Raw genomic sequence first — 11463 nt, 5'->3', positions numbered from 1 at the left:
CCCTGTGATGGTCCAACATCGCCTGGTTTCCTCCAACATGGAGCAGCCACCAAAATCTAACTTCAATGTTGGATCAAAGTCTGCTGAAGAAATGTGTTTTCTTTCAATTCACGTTTTGTCCATTAACTTCATAATCAGAGTCTCCATCTCATCACATGACTAAAGACTGGGTTCTGGATTGGTGGTAAACATCCTTCCATGCCCCTCACTAGTTTGCACACAGAAAAGCATATTTTACTGGTTTCAGGTCTCTTAGCTTGTTCTCTCTCTTAAAGCAGCTGAGGCAGCTTTCATTGTGTGATTGATTTTAAAATATAAATATGGAACAGAACCATTGGAATCAGATGTCAGGACATTTGAAGGAATGTCAATCTCCTGTTGAAATGTTGCAGTGTGCAGCTGAGGCTCTCTGGCAGTGGCACCAGGAGCCACAATGGCAGAACCTGGACCCTCCTGGAGGAGAACCACAGGTGAGGGCCTTCTTGGCTCCAGATTGATGGAAATCAAGTGTCTGAGGCTGTTAGCAGCCATGAAGTTGATCTGGTTGGCACTGGTATTTGTTCTTGCTGCAGCTCAGGAGTGATTCAGGAGAAGAGTTTCAGAACAGCCCAGGTTGGGGACTGGAATTTTAGAATTTCCCCTGGAACCAAACAACCTTGGAGGGTAAAAGCTCCAATCATAGCCACTCAGATGCAGCAGCAGAAGAAGCTGTCATCCACCCTGACAGTCAGAGCATCAAGTCAAGAAAACATCACCATCTTGTAGTTCCAAACCTCCACCTGTCAGATTCAGCTACTTCTGATTGTGGGACTTTAAATTTGAACACAATGGAATTTGGACAAGGAGTTTTCCTTCCAGTCCAAACATCATCGTCCAGCCTCCAACCAGAGGTCCATCAGTTATCATGGAGCTACAGGTGGAGTCTGGATTCTTTTCTGGAATGAGACGGCAATGACGGTCCTGCCAAGTGACATCACTGACATGAATGGATGACTTCAGTCACGTGACTGGATGACTTCAGTCACATGACTGGATGACAGTGGAGATGCCAATGTAGAGGTTGGGGAAATAGTCTCTGAGAATCCAGCTTGAAGCCACAGCCTCCTTGTTTTCCAAAAACCCAAACAGCGACCATCAGTCTCCCTCCAATCCTGTACTTGGGTAAACAACAAAAACAGAGTAAAAGTCTCTGGCAACATATTTGTTTCCTGTAGGGTTTCTTCATGTATGTGTGGTGTACCTGCTCTCCCAGAGGACTGCCATCTTTGTTCTGTGGGCTGACATGTTTTAGTGTCAGCACAGGTCATAGCGCTGAGACTGAACTCTCATTCTCCTCCAAGTATTATTTCCACCTCACACTCCTGCATATATTCAAGTGAACAGGGAACACAAATTTATGCTCAACTTCTCCTGTGTATTCATCCACAGTCACTAAACAACAACCAAACCAAACAAAAGAGGGTTTGCTAGCATGGCGATCAGCTGTATTTCACCATCTTATCCAGGTCACATGACTCAGGAGTAGCGTGGCCGTCTGGCAACCAAAGGGTGGCTGGTTTGATCCTCACTTTCTCCAGTGACCATGTCAAAGTGTCCTTGAGTAAGATACTGAACCCCTAAATACTTCTGATGAGTAGGTTGGCTCCTTGCATGGCAGCCTTCAGCATCAGTGTGTGAGTGTGTGAATGAGAGGACATTGTTCAGCTCCTTGAGTGCTGCTGAGGTAGAAAGGCTCTGTACAAACTGAGTCCTTTTACCATTTCTTTCCTGCTTCTAGCGGCGCTGTCGTCACTTCCTGTGAACGTGGGAGGGAAGGGGTCCCCCTTCAGAATAAGTTTGATATCATGATGTTACTTCCTCTTCAACATGCCTTTAGCAGACCAACTCAGAGAGCAGCACAGTGAGGTAGTGTGGCCGAGCGGTCTAAGGCGCTGGATTTAAGCTCCAGTCTCTGAGGAGGTGTGGGTTCAAATCCCACCACTGCCATCATGTCCCAGGTCACTGGAGAGGTGTGGCAGGTCTCTTACTGCCTCTCCTCTCTCTTTCACTGAGGTCTTCAAACCTGTGACCAAAAGAAGAACCCTCCTCTGAGTCCACAGACCTGAGCACCACTGCTCTGACTACCAGGTTACCTCCTTCGTGATCAGAGTGAAGTCATGGTGAGGTGGTCAGTTGTTCCTTTGTTTTATGACAGAGGCCTCATTGTGAATTAAATAATTTTAATTCTTTACTTGAAGTTTCACGCTGTTTCGATTGAAAAAGTCCAGTTCCTGGAGAAGATCTTCCAGGGGTCCAGGTTCAAGCGGTGCCCCAGCTGGCACCAGGCGCTGACCCAGGTCCTGCATGGGAGATACTGTCAGTTCTGTTCTGCCCTGCTCACAACCACAGGCTGGTGTTGAGGCCTGCAGCAACCAGGGCCCCAGTCACCAAGAGTATAAAGGCTGGTCATTGTGGCAGTGGGAGGAGTCAAAATGAAGACAGACCAATGTGAGCAGGACGTTCCTGGAGAAGTCAGAAGAACTTGACCATGTTTCCTACAGTACCCAGGAGGCCTGGTAGTTGTTGGGAAGGAAGCTCCAAAAGCAAAGAGCAGACAGCAGGACATCAAAAGAAAAGATCCAGACACTAAAACTACAAGTAGAAACAAGAAGAAATACTAAAAGCTTTGGAAAGATACTACAAGGTTGGATATACATTATTATATACACTACTATTCTCATTGACTCCTAAAGAGGGACAGGAAACATTAGAATGTGGATCAGATCAGCTGATTTCAGTGTTGAGTCCATCCCTCCATCCACTTTCTGTTCTATCCTTTAAGGGTCACGGGGGGGGGGGGGGGGGCGATCCCAGGTGACATTGGGCAAGAGGCAGGGTTCACCCTGGACAGGTCAGAATTCCTGATGATGTCATCAGGGCTTTGACAGTAGCTAGAATACTGTCTTTGATCTCAGGAGGACATGAAAGAAACACAACTGAGGAAAGTAGAGGAGAACATTCAGCTTCATTAGAAACACTTGAACTGTTGAACAGTAGAATTTGTTAGAAACAGTTTACAACACTGAGTGACAGGATTGGAGAGGGGAGGTTTTTCTACTTTAAATTTAATTCTAACTTTAAACTGGAGATGAACATTTTTAGTGGTTCATATTCTAACATACAGAGGAAGTCATGTCATTCCCTTTTTAAAAAAAGAAAAAACATGTGAAGCTCCTCCCCCCAACTCCAGATGGACAGACAGACATGAGAATGACAAAAGGAAGCAAAGAAGTGTTGTGCTCCTCTCCAGTGCTCTGGTGTTGTTGTGTTCTTCTCAGCTCCATCATGTAGACCTGCTGGCACTGGGCGCTGGTGGAAGTTTGCAGCTCTCACTGGAAAGTCCCGAGGCTCCTCCCACTCTGAAGCAGGCAGTTGCTCCCAGCCAGCCCTCACTTTCACTCTCTGGTGTAGGAGTGAAGAACAAAATCAGAATCAAGAACCATCACTCTTTCATTGGGGCTCTTTTCTCCTTGTTCTGATACAGAAACTCAACAGCTTCTATCATTGATTTGACAGGAAATGTTGATGACACACTGGGATTTTTGTTCTCCTGCTGTCACTGTCAAGTGCAGCTGAACATGAGAGGTAGCAGGATCATTCATGTGTTCATGTTTCCAGCAGACAAGGAGGAAACCTGGGAGGACTTCAGTGACTTTGATCACTGGTTCTCACTTCATCTTCTCAGTATAAAGTTCAAAGCGAGCTGGCCAGGAGTTGAACCTAGAATCTTCTGATCCGTAGTCAGACGCGTTATCCATTGCGCCACCAGCCCTGTGAAGAAGCTGCTGTGTTCATGTGTGCTTGCTGTTACAGAAAAGCCCAACAAGGTGGTGGCATTTTCAGGGGACACAATGGTGCAGTGGTCAGCACTGTGGCCTCCCAGCAAGAAGGTTCAGCTCTCCTCCTATTTGGTTGCTAGGAACCTGAATCAGTCCTCAGTGGAGCGGTGCTGCTGAGGCTGAGTGAGGCTGAGTGAGGGACTGAGCAGGAGCCAGCAGGTCCAAGCAGGTTCAAGCAGGTTCAGGCAAACTCCCCTCGGTCCACCAACATCAAAGCAGAGGAACTGAGTTCATCGAACAAAATGATTCATATCGTCTCCTCTTGGAATGTTCTGGAACTACAAGTACACTTAAAATGGCTGACTTATGACAACAGAAGGAACTCTGAAGTAGATTTGATTTATTTAAGTCAGTGACAGTCATTTTTTCAAGAATTTAGTTCAGGTAACTTGATTGTTTTACTAAGATGAGCTTTAATGTTATACCATTGAAAAAAGACCTTCATGTATTTATGATGACATCACCAATAGGAGCCTTCAGTCTGTCAGGGGGTAGAGTTCAGTCACCACCAATGACATCAGAGTCAGAGTTAGAGATCAAAGACAGACATTAAAGTCTCACATTAAAGTCTCTCTTATTAAAAAAATTAAAGTGTTATATCTTTGAAAATATACTGCAATACATGAAATATTATATTTACATGAATGGTAACCTCGTTCTTATATTCTTTAATATACTGCAATAGTAATGGACCCTCTATGACACTGTAGTGATGAATCTATCAAGGAGTAAAAATGATTATAATCAGAGAATTTTGAAGTCAAGTTTGAGATCAGTTTGATCCTCTCTCTCCCTCCCCCCTCTCTCTCCCTGTCTCCCCCCCTCTCTCCCTCTCTCTCTCTGTCTCCCCCCTCTCTCCCCCTCTCTCTGTCTACCCCCCCTCTCCCTCTCTCTCTCTGTCTCCCCCCTCCCTCTATCTCTCTCTCCCCCCCCTCTCTCTGTCTCTCTCTCTCTCTCTCTCTCAGGAGCTTTTAAATGAATATTTTAATAAAACAGAACAGGAGACTGAAGAGTGATCACTCAAACCCACAGGCTGAATGGGACATCTCTTAAAAATATTGAACCACTGAGTAAAACCATAGAAGCACTCCTGTCTAGTCGGTGCTAACAAGTTAGCTGTTGAGTGAGTCCAGCTGTGCTGTCTAGGAATCCTGGTCAAAAGCCTCCACTCATCAAACAGCTGGTGTGTTGGTGGATCTGTGGATCCTGCTGGAAGAAGCAGGGTGGAGCTCTGAATGGTTCCTGTCTCAAAGAGCTTCTCTGTGCAGCTCCCATCAGCTCCTAAAAACAGGAAACCAGCAGATTCACTGTTGAACGGTGGCATTAAAATGTCTCAAAAGCCGTCCTGTCCACCATTTGTTGGTGCAAAGACATTTAAAAACACCAGTTGAACATTTTCCAAAGTTGCTCTCACCTTCTTTCAAACACCTGGAATGATTTCCTCCAAACCAAAAGAAACTGGTGAAAAAAACAACAACAAAAACCTCCTGGAGAATCAAACTCCAGCCTCTGCTCCAACTGGACTTGGGACTTCAAATGACCCCCATTAAAAGCCTGCCTGCATCCCCATTCACTGACTGTTGTGCTGTGGGTCTCCTGGACAAACATGGCAGGATCCTCTTGATCTCCAGGAGTTTAAAAGAGCAGCTCTTTTAAAATGGGTTCTGGCTCCATTCAGGTTTAGAGAGCTGAGACTAAAATCACACATGAATAAAAGAAGGAACCCAAGAAAACAAGTCAGCGTGAAAGAGGAGCAGATTTTAAAACTCCTCATCATTTCCACCTCCAGGAGTGAAGCCTCCTGGGACCCAAGAGGCTCCAGCTGGCAGAGCTCTCACTGGTTTCTCCACCACCTCGCTAACCTGAGCTGGAGCATCTGAGAACCAAACAGTGACCCCCTTCATTCCAGAGCCGACTCCACAAACTCTGAGCCCCCACTTTACCCACAGCCAGCAGGACTCCTCAACACTGCATGACACACGACGACTAAATTTAACACTTCTCATCAAGAGACCTGTCACAGGCGTCTACTGTGGAGGGTCAATCTGTCCGTCCACATTCAGATCATTAGCACAGCGACTCCTAAGCACCAGTAGAGCCTGTTCATCATCCCTGGGTGGGCTCGAACCACCAGCCTCTCGGTTAACAGCCGAGCGCACTGACCGATTGCGCCACAGAGACTCTGAGTCTCCTGCTGTTCATGAAGAGTTTTCAGGCTAAATTCAGTGTGTGAGGTCCACACTGCACATTTGAGGGACCATGAAGGACAGAGGAGAGTCTGACTGTCATGGTGAAAGCCTTCAGCACTAGAACTGAAACAGCCCCACCATCTGAACCCCCCCAGACCAAACAGGCTTCATCAGAAACAGACCCCCCTCCTAGAACATCCAGAGATGAACCAAACTGATTCATAGAACATGGCAAACAATCAAGAACATGTTATTGTTTGATCAGAAGCTGAAACAATGTTTCTATGTTTGTCAGTTCTGGTCTGAATGAAAGAGGAGGTTTTCTTGGTCATGTGACGTGGATGAGAGTTCAACTAGAACTTCCTGATTCAACAGGATTTTAGTTTGTTGGGATTTTGTCAAAGACACCAACCAAACCTCTGAGTGGTGCAGATGTCTGCTGACTCCTCAGAGCAGACTGGAGCTCAGCCTCACTCACCTGTGGGAGCCCCAGCAGAGCCACGGTGTGATGGAGTTTCAGTTTAGGCTCCAAGGTCCTGGATTGAATTGGTGTTTTGTGTGTTTTTAGGCCTCCTGGCACCATCAATGGCAGAGCAGAGTGGTGCAGAGGAAGCGTGCTGGGCCCAGAACCCAGAGGTCGATGGATCAAAACCATCCTCTGCTAGAAGAAGAAAAATAAAATGAACCAGTGTCTTTAGAAATGTGTGTCTGTTAAAAAGAGGTTCATAAGGATTTTGTCTTCCTCCACAATCACCAACCATTGTGAGAGTTAACAACAGTCCACTTTCTGACTGAAGCAAAAGTAGACTTCAAAAGGTTTTTCTGATTCAACATAGCAGCTAAATTTCCATTTCCATTTCCTGAACAGTACAGGTTAAAAAAAAGGGAATGTCATGACTTCCTCTGTATGTTAGAATATGAACGACTAAAAATGTTCATGCCCAGTTTAAAGTTAGAATTAAACTGAAAATACAAAAATCTCAGTGTTGTAAACTGTTTCAAACAAATTCTACTGTTCAACAGTTCAAGTGTTTCTAATGAAGCTGAATGTTCTCCTCTACTTTCCTCAATTGGGTTTCTTTCATGTCCTCCTGAGATCAAAGACAGAATTCTAGGTACAAATAAAGACACTATCAAAGCCTCCTGATGACATCATCAATTCTGTCTTTGATCTGTGTCTGTCCAGCCTGTCCTGAGTGGATCCAACAGTTTCCCATGGGTGACTCTGTCGTGGTGTCTCTCCTCCTGCTGTCTCCAACTCTCAGAGTGCTTCTACTGGTTTCTCTCCATCGTCCCTGTTGCGAGGCAGAGCACTGGTGAGGACTGAGGCCAGTGATGTCATCACCTCCAGCTGAGACCTGCCAGGTGGTCCTGCTTCATTCAACTCTGCTGCCTCTGCCACTGCCCTGACTGGTGAGGCTGACAGCAGGTTCTCTCTCATCTAAACTCTCTGTTTACAATGGAGGCTGAAATCCTTGTGATTGGTGGTTCAATCATCAGGTCTGTTGAACTCCCAGGTGCCATCACCTGCTGTCTTCTTGGTGCCAAAGTTGTGGACATTATTGAACGTCTCCAGGACTCATCGACCTCCACCCCTCCTGCAGGTTCTCCCTGTCTCTGTGGTGGTTCTCTCTGGTTCTCCAGCTTCCTCCCACAGTCCAAAGACATCAAGAGGGTAGTGGTTACCTGAACACTCTAAATGACTGTTAGAGTGAATGGTTGTCTGTCTGTGTGTGTTGGTCCTGGGATGGACTGGTGACCCATCAAGGGTGAACCCAGGGCTGGACTGGCCACCTGGCCGATGCACATCTTTGGGCCGGCCCATAACTGTCATAATTTTTTTTTCAAAAGTGTATAGTTTTTAATCGACCATAACGGTATCGGAGACGCGAAACGCGGCCCATTGGTTGATTTTCTTGAAGGACATTGGGCTCGTCCAATGAAATCTCTCAGCTCTCTCTCTTTCTCTGTGTTTAGTCAAGCCATGCTGTTGCAATGGAAGTGGAGGAGTCAGATCAGACAGTTGGAGACTATTTTAGTCGCCCTTCTTCCACACAGAGGACTGATTTTTTAAAGTTTCATCCTCAACAAGATTCCATGAACCCTGTCGTCCAGAGGCTCTTCGTTAGAACGGACGGCACGACGTGGAAATGGCTGACTTATTGTGGTCAACGTCATGCTTTGTTTTGTTTTGTTTGCCCTGCTTTTAGCAAGCCCAGTGATCCAAGTGTCTTCATTAGAGGCCTGACAGACTGGAGGCATGTGCACCAAAGAGTAGAGGAGCATGAGAGAGGCATGGCACATAGGCAGTGTGCTGAGGCCTATTTTTGAAACTGCTCCAGAGCAAGATTGGCCACCTCCTTGAGGGAAGACAGCTGACAGGACACCGTGAGCAGGTTAAGAAGCAGGGCTGGACTGGGACCAAAAAATGGCCCTGGCATTTTTCATCCCTGGCAGCCCTCCATGGTTATTTACACGATATGTGTAAGCACACGCCATACCAGAGGATGTATGCGCACATTTTGAAGTTTCAAAAATTAAAATAAAGTGCAGTATTCTACATGGAAGACAGTAACCATGTTAAAAGAGTGATACTCTTTCACTACTCAGAGACCTTCTTCTTCCACTACACGTTCCAACACCTGACGTCTCTTCTTCCCAGTCCAGCCCTGGAAAGAACGCGTCGAGTTTTGGAAATTCGGTTGCTTTTCTTTTGCGGAGTCTCTCTTTTTCGGCTCCTCCTTTCTCCTTCCTCTTACTGGGCAACATTCTTCATGGCTTCTGACTGCAAGGTGGCCGCTGAGTGGTGGCACTACAACTGGATGGGTCTGTTTCTCATTTTAACACAAAAACAAACTAACCGCTGTTTCTGCGTTTTTACCAGAAATATATATTTTGAAATGCCTGCTCACACCGGCCCATCCGGCTACATCCACCAAACTTTACACACATAATATAATATAATAATAATAATATAATAACCCTAAACACAAGCCCCAAAGCAGTAGTTGTTTTGTTTTTCTTCATAAAGGAGGTGCACTGTCATGACTACGATATCTCTGGCAACAAACATGGAAGGGGCTTTGGGGTCTTGTGTTTCAGCTCTGTAACTTCTGGATGGCTGAAAATGTCAGAATCAGTCCTCTCACTGACATCAACCATTGGTGTGACTTTTGGTGGCTTCAGCTCAAATGAAACCAGGGAAGCAGGGCCAGACTTTGAGTCCCTTAGGGTTAGTGGATGCCCCGGGACCGTGCTTGGGCCCCTTAGCACCTAGATGGCTGAAATTCCCAGCACATGCTACTCTGGGGCATCACACTAAGTGTGTAAAGATTGGTGGATGTAGCCCAAGTAGAAACACCAGAACCCAGATTTGATCCTCAATTCTGCTCCAAAAGGCTCTCGGAGTGCAGAAGTCCCAGACCCTGATTTTGCCCAGTTTCACAAGGGGATAGTTTTTTCTCTTTGAACCTAGGAAGTTGAAATTTGAGTGTGTTGTTCTGTTCTTGAAGGATCACATCTGTGCTGGTTTGACCCCCCTAAGTCCTTTCTGCTGTCCGTAAAGGGCGTGGCAAAGTCCAGTAAAGTCTTTAACTTAAGCATCATAACTGGTCAAAGTTGCTCCAAATGAGATGAGATTTCTGGGAGGAGTTCACACCTCTGCCAGAAACCAATATTTAAAACTTTGAAGCCCCACCTCCTTCCTGAAGCTACTTCCTGTTTGGGAGGGGGTTCTAGAATTATTCCACCAGATTAGGATTTCATAAAGTTTCAGGTCTGTATCCACTGGAGAGGCCAAATGAGAGCAAAAGAGCAACAGGGTCAAAGGTCAACAGGCCTCGTGTCTCAGCCAGGCCTCAAAGGGTTAAGTGAGCCTTTTGGAGCTCCTTTGAAAAAAGGCCTGACACCAGTCTTGTTCAGGACCAACATGAAGAAGGATCTTTGGAACATTTTCACATCTTTAAGACGGCCTTGACTCCTTTTTATAGCAGGAGTCACTGAACAGCACAAAGCTGCTATTGCAGCCATCAGGCCTCATTTCTGATCAGTTATTATTGTTGAAACAAAGCTGAATATCAATTATTGATTTTTATTGTCATCATTTTGAACACCTGATAAGAGAAACACAATAAAAACATTTGAAAAGGAAGGATCAGAGTGTTGTTGTACTGCAATACTACAGTACAGCATCAGAGACACTCAGTTATTGATTGCCTGAATGATTGATTTACCCAGAAGAGGAACAGCTTTGTTGGAGCAATAAAAATACACACATCAGAACGACAAAGTTACATTGGAAAAGAAACTACATGACATTACCAGCACAACATCTGAAGAACAGTTAGGATCAATTTAACTGGCCAGATAGTTAGGACTTCTTTAATGATATCCTTGATGAACCCAGACATCAGAGTGGTTTGTTCCCCTCAATAATAAATCTGACCCTGGTAACCCTCCTGATGAAGGTTGTTCCTGGTTGTCTCATGTTTGTATTCCTGCTGACCCCTGACCCTGGTAACCCTCCTGATGAAGGTTGTTCCTGATTGTCTCTTGTTTGTATTCCTGCTGACCCCTGACCCTGGTAACCCTCCTGATGAAGGTTGTTCCTGATTGTCTCATGTTTGTATTCCTGCTGACCCCTGACCCTGGTAACCCTCCTGATGAAGGTTGTTCCTGATTGTCTCTTGTTTGTATTCCTGCTGACCCCAGACCCTGGTAACCCTCCTGATGAAGGTTGTTCCTGATTGTCTCTTGTTTGTATTCCTGCTGACCTCTGACCCTGGTAACCCTCCTGATGAAGGTTGTTCCTGATTGTCTCTTGTTTGTATTCCTGCTGACCCCAGACCCTGGTAACCCTCCTGATGAAGGTTGTTCCTGATTGTCTCTTGTTTGTATTCCTGCTGACCTCTGACCCTGGTAACCCTCCTGATGAAGGTTGTTCCTGATTGTCTCTTGTTTGTATTCCTGCTGACCCCAGACCCTGGTAACCCTCCTGATGAAGGTTGTTCCTGATTGTCTCTTGTTTGTATTCCTGCTGACCCCAGACCCTGGTAACCCTCCTGATGAAGGTTGTTCCTGATTGTCTCGTTTGTATTCCTGCTGACCCCTGACCCCGGTAACCCTCCTGATGAAGGTTGTTCCTGATTGTCTCATGTTTGTATTCCTGCTGACCCCTGACCCTGGTAACCCTCCTGATGAAGGTTGTTCCTGATTGTCTCTTGTTTGTCTTCCTGCTGACCCTGGTAACCCTCCTGATGAAGGTTGTTCCTGATTGTCTCTTGTTTGTATTCCTGCTGACCCCAGACCCTGGTAACCCTCCTGATGAAGGTTGTTCCTGATTGTCTCTTGTTTGTATTCCTGCTGACCCCAGACCCTGATAAACCCTCCTGATGCAG

At 45.9% G+C, this 11463-nt stretch overlaps 2 non-coding genes across 2 annotated transcripts; one reads left to right on the top strand and one right to left on the bottom strand.

Moving 5' to 3' along the window:
* The first annotated feature begins 1904 nt into the window (after nucleotides 1-1904).
* trnal-uaa (transfer RNA leucine (anticodon UAA)) lies at nucleotides 1905-1986 on the top strand. Its single transcript has one exon. It is a non-coding gene; the product is annotated as a tRNA-Leu (tRNA).
* Nucleotides 1987-3738: 1752 nt separating this feature from the next.
* trnar-acg (transfer RNA arginine (anticodon ACG)) lies at nucleotides 3739-3811 on the bottom strand. The gene has a single exon. It is a non-coding gene; the product is annotated as a tRNA-Arg (tRNA).
* Between the last annotated feature and the right edge of the window lie 7652 nt (nucleotides 3812-11463).

This window comes from Aulostomus chinensis, chromosome 1 (genome assembly GCF_037954235.1).
Source record: "Aulostomus chinensis isolate RoL2024-O1b breed Wild chromosome 1, RoL_Achi_v1.0, whole genome shotgun sequence".
NCBI classification, from domain to species: Eukaryota; Metazoa; Chordata; class Actinopteri; order Syngnathiformes; family Aulostomidae; genus Aulostomus; species Aulostomus chinensis.
This window is presented reverse-complemented; position numbering and strand designations above follow the sequence as displayed.